The sequence below is a fragment of the Oryzias latipes genome, chromosome 12, assembly GCF_053564925.1.
Source record: "Oryzias latipes strain Hd-rR chromosome 12, Olatipes_Hd-rR_3.1".
Lineage (NCBI taxonomy): Eukaryota > Metazoa > Chordata > Actinopteri > Beloniformes > Adrianichthyidae > Oryzias > Oryzias latipes.
Genome location: NC_136248.1, coordinates 6,664,890 through 6,669,646, shown reverse-complemented (window position 1 = coordinate 6,669,646; position 4,757 = coordinate 6,664,890). Strand labels below are relative to the sequence as shown.

The window sequence follows — 4,757 nt, the reverse complement described above, 5'->3', positions numbered from 1 at the left end:
CCCCCCCTTGAAGAACTGAGCGCAGCAGGCAGAGTGGGGCTTATCTGCCTGGGGAGGGTGGTCTGCATGATGACCAAAGGATGAAGCCCAAATTAGGCCCAGAGAAGTTTTTTTTTTTTTTTTTCAATATGAAGGAGGTCACTGCCCCCCCCCCCCCCCCCTGGGGAGGGTGGCCAGGTAGAAGCCTCCGCTGTGGCCCCCCTGGAAGGGGCGGGCACAATAGCCCGAGAGGGGAAATTCTGCCTGAGAAGGGCGGCTTCCACTGTGGCCCAGAAAAACTTTTCGTCATTGGAATGGAATTCTTTGTTGTGGCCCCCCCTTGAAGAACTGAGCGCAGCTGGCAGAGAGGGGCTCTTCTATCTGGAGAGGGCAGCCTCCACTGCGGCCAATGGGAGAAGCACAAGCTCAGGCCGCAAAAAGCTTTTCTTGATTGGGACGGTAGCCTCTGCTGTGCGGCCCCCCCTTGAAGAACCGGGCACAGTAGGCCGCGTGGGGCTTATCTGCCTGGGGAGGGTGGTCTGCATGATGGTCAAAGGATGAAGCCCAAATTAGGCCCAGAGAAGATTTTTTTTTTTCTTTCAACATGAAGGGAGTCTCTGCTGTGCCCCCCATGGAAGGGCTGGGAGCTCTTCTACCTGGGGAGAGTGGCCAGGTAGAAGCCTCTGCTGTGGCCCCCCTGGAAGGGGTGGGCGCAATAGCCCGAGAGGGGCATTTCTGCCTGGGATGGGCGGCCTCAACTTTGGCCCAGAAAAGCTTTTCGTCATTGGAATGGAAGTCTTTGTTGTGCCCCCCCCCTTGAAGAATCGGGCACTGTAGGCCGTGAGGGGCTTATCTGCCTGGGGAGGGTGGTCTGCAGATTGGTCAAAGGATGAAGCCCGAATTCGGCGCAGAGATAATTTTTTATCAATATGAAGGGAGTCTCTGCTCTGCCCCCCATGGAAGGGCTTGGAGCTCTTCTACCTGGGGAGGGTGGCCAGGTAGAAGCTTCTACTGTGGCCCCCCTGGAAAGGCCGGGCGCAATAGCCCGAGAGGGGCACTTCTGCCTGGGGAGGGCGACCTCCACTGTGGCCCAGAAAAGCTTTTCGTCATTGGAATGGAAGTCTTTGTTGTGGCCCCCCCCTTGAAGAATCGGGCACTGCAGGCCGCGAGGGGCTTATCTGCCTGGGGAGGGTTGTGTGCAGATTGGTCAAATGATGAAGCCCGAATTCGGCGCAGATATAATTTTTTATCAATATGAAGGGAGTCTGTGCTGTGCACCCCCCCTTGAAGGGCTGGGAGCTCTTCTACCTGGGGAGGGTGGCCAGGTAGAAGCTTCTACTGTGGCCCCCCTGGAAGGGGCGGGCGCAATAGCCCGAGAGGGGCACTTCTGCCTGGGATGGGCGGCATCCACTGTGGCCCAGAAAAGCTTTTCGTCATTGGAATGGAAGTCTTTGTTGCGGCCCCCCCTTGAAGAACCGGGCACTGCAGACTGAGGGAGGCTAATCTGCCTGGGGAGGGTGGTCTGCATGATGGCCAAAGGATGAAGCCAAAATTAGGCCCAGAGAAGTTTTTTTTTTCAATATGAAGGGAGTCTCTGCTGTGCACCCCCCCCTTGAAGGGATGGGAGCTCTTCTACCTGGGGAGGGGTGGCCAGGTAGAAGCCTCTGCTGTTGCCCCCCTGGAAGGGGCCGGCGCAACAGCCCAAGAGTGGCACTTCTGCCTGGGGAGGGCGGCCTCAACTTTGGCCCAGAAAAGCTTTTCGTCATTGGGGTGGAAGTCTTTGTAGTGGCCCCCCCCTTGAAGAACCAGGTTCAGCAGGCCGTATGGGCTCCTCTGCCTGGGGAGGGCAGCTTCCACTGTGGCCAAACACACGCTCAGGCCGAAAATAGCTTTTCTCGATTGGGACGGAAGCCTCTTTTGTGGTCCCCCCTGGAAAAACCAGGCGCAGCTGGACGAGATGGGCTAATCTGCCTGGGGTGGGTGGCCCCCACAAGCCGCAGCCAAGAATAGCTCTTCTTCTTCACTGGGAAGGTCTCTGGGCTTGAGCAATGCACCTGCAGGCTGGAGTGGCCCTCCGTTGGACAGCCGGCGTGAAGCCGGGGCCAGCGGTGGCTCTCCGAGGGCAGGTAGAGTGTGCCAGTCGGTCGGTCGCATGTGCGGAGGGGTCAGCGCCACAGTGGCACGTCCCAAGGCAGCTTCTGAGCTTTCAAAGTACGGCCGGAGTGACCCGAGTCGCTCCCCTGCCGATTCCTGGAGCTTCTCGCTTTCCGAAAACCAGGTTTCTGAAATCGTTCCCAAGGTCGTTTAGTAATGGTCCAAATCTGCTGTTTGCGGGAGATGAGTCAAAACCGTGCCACCCCAGCCACTCATCCTCCCCGCTTACAGCATTTGCTGTATGCAGGAGATGAGTCAAACCCACGTCATTCCATGCACTCATCTCCCTGCAGACAACGTTTGTTGTTTGCTGGACACAATGGCCCCAGGAAGACGCATAAGCTCAGGTCAAGAATAGGTTTTCTTGATTGGGACGGAAGCCTCTAATGTGGCCCCCCCTGGAAGGGCCGGGGGCAGCACCCTGAGAGGGGCTCTTCTTCCTGGGGAGGGAAGCCTCCACTTCGGCCAAAGGAAAAACCTCAAGCTCAAGTTGAGAAAAGCTCTTTTTTGCTTTTAAATGGGCCTCTGTTGTGGCCCCCCCTGGAAGGGCAGCCTCAAAGGGGCTCCTCTGCCTGGGGGGGGGGGGGGGGGGGGGGGGGGGCTCCACTGTGGCCAAAGGATGAAACCTAAATTAGGCCCAGAGAAGTTTTTCTTTTCAATATGAAGGGAGTTTCTGCTGTGCACCCCCCCTGGAAGCACCAAGCACTGCAGGCTGCGAGGGGCTTATCTGCCTGGGGAGGGTGGTCTGAATGATACTCAGCGGATGAAACCCAAATTCGGCCCAGGGATGTTTTTTTATCAATATGAAGGGAGTCTCTGCGGTGCCCCCCCCTAGAAGGGCTGGGAGCTCTTCTACCTGGGGAGAGTGGCCAGGTAGAAGAGGTAGAGCTTTTCCTGATTGGGACGGGAGCCTCTGCTATGTGGCACCCCCTTGAAGAACAAGGCGCAGCAGGCAGAGAGGGGCCTTTCTACCTGGGGTGGGTGGCCAGGTTGAAGCCTCTGCTGTGGCCCCCCCTTGAAAAACCGGGCACTGCAGGCCGAGGGGGGCACTTCTTCCTGGGAAGGGCGGCCTCCACTGTGGCCCAGAAAAGCTTTTCGTCATTGGGATGGAAGTCTTTGTTGTGGCCCCCCCTTGAAGGGGCGGGCGTAATAGCCCGAGAGGGGCACTTCTGCCTGGGGAGGGCGGCCTCCACTGTGGCCAATGGAAGAAGCACAAGCTCAGGCCGCTAAAAGCTTTTCTTGATTGGGACGAGAGCCTTTTTCTGTGTGGCCCCCCCTTGAAGAACAAGGCACTGCAGGCAGAGAGGAGCCCTTCTACCTGGGGAGGGTGGCCAGGTAGAAGTCTCTGCTCTTGCCCCCCATGCAAGGGGCGGGCGCAATAGCCCGAGAGGGGCACTACTGCCTGGGGAGGGCAGCCTCCACTGAGGCCAATGGAAGAAACACAAGCTCTGGCCGAAAAAAGCTTTTCTTGATTGGGAAGGGAGCCTCTGCTGTGTGGCCCCCCCTTGAAGGACAAGGCGCAGCAGGCAGAGAGGGACTCTTCTACCTGGGGAGGGCAGCCTCCACTTCGGCCAATGGAAGAAGCACAAGCTCAGGCCGAAAAAAGCTTTTCTTGACAGGGATGGGACCCTCTGCTGTGTGGCCCCCCCCTTGAAGAACAAGGTGCAGCAGGTGGAGAGGAGCACTTCTGCCTGGGGAGGGCAGCCTCAACTGTGGCCAGAAAAGCTTTTCGTCATTGGAATGGAAGTCTTTCTTGCACAAGCACAAGCACAAGCTCAGGCCGCAAAAAGCTTTTCTTGATTGGGAGAGTATCTCTCTCTTTTCCTCCTCCTCCGTTGTTGTTGTTGAGAGAGAGAGTCTCTCTCTTTTCCTCCTCCTCCGTTGTTGTTGTTGAGAGAGAGAAAAGACTGAAGCCAAAATTAGGCCCAGAGAAGATTTTTTTTTTTTTTTCAACATGAAGGGAGTCTCTGCTGTGCCCCCCATGGAAGTGCTGGGAGCTCTTCTACCTGGGGAGGGTGGCCAGGTAGACGCCTCTGCTGTGGCCCCCCTGGAAGGGGCGGGCGCAATAGCCTGAGAGGGGCACTTCTGCCTGAGAAGGGCGGCCTCCACTGTGGCCCAGAAAAGCTTTTCGTCATTGGGATGGAAGTCTTTGTTGTGGCCCCCCCTTGAAGAACTGAGCGCAGCAGGCAGAGTGGGGCTTATCTGCCTGGGGAGGGTGGTCTGCATGATGACCAAAGGATGAAGCCCAAATTAGGCCCAGAGAAGTTTTTTTTTTTTTTTTTTCAATATGAAGGAGGTCACTGCCCCCCCCCCCTCCCCTGGGGAGGGTGGCCAGGTAGAAGCCTCCGCTGTGGCCCCCCTGGAAGGGGCGGGCACAATAGCCCGAGAGGGGAAATTCTGCCTGAGAAGGGCGGCTTCCACTGTGGCCCAGAAAAACTTTTCGTCATTGGAATGGAATTCTTTGTTGTGGCCCCCCCTTGAAGAACTGAGCGCAGCTGGCAGAGAGGGGCTCTTCTATCTGGAGAGGGCAGCCTCCACTGCGGCCAATGGGAGAAGCACAAGCTCAGGCCGCAAAAAGCTTTTCTTGATTGGGACGGTAGCCTCTGCTGTGCGGCCCCCCCTTG

At 57.5% G+C, this 4,757-nt stretch overlaps 1 long non-coding RNA gene across 1 annotated transcript; it reads left to right on the top strand.

Annotated features, from left to right (window-relative positions):
• Positions 1-265: 265 nt before the first annotated feature.
• On the top strand, positions 266-1,835 carry LOC144996608 (uncharacterized). The gene is made up of 2 exons (XR_013659516.1): positions 266-783; positions 1,766-1,835. It is a non-coding gene; the product is annotated as an uncharacterized LOC144996608 (long non-coding RNA).
• The last annotated feature ends 2,922 nt before the right edge of the window (positions 1,836-4,757 follow it).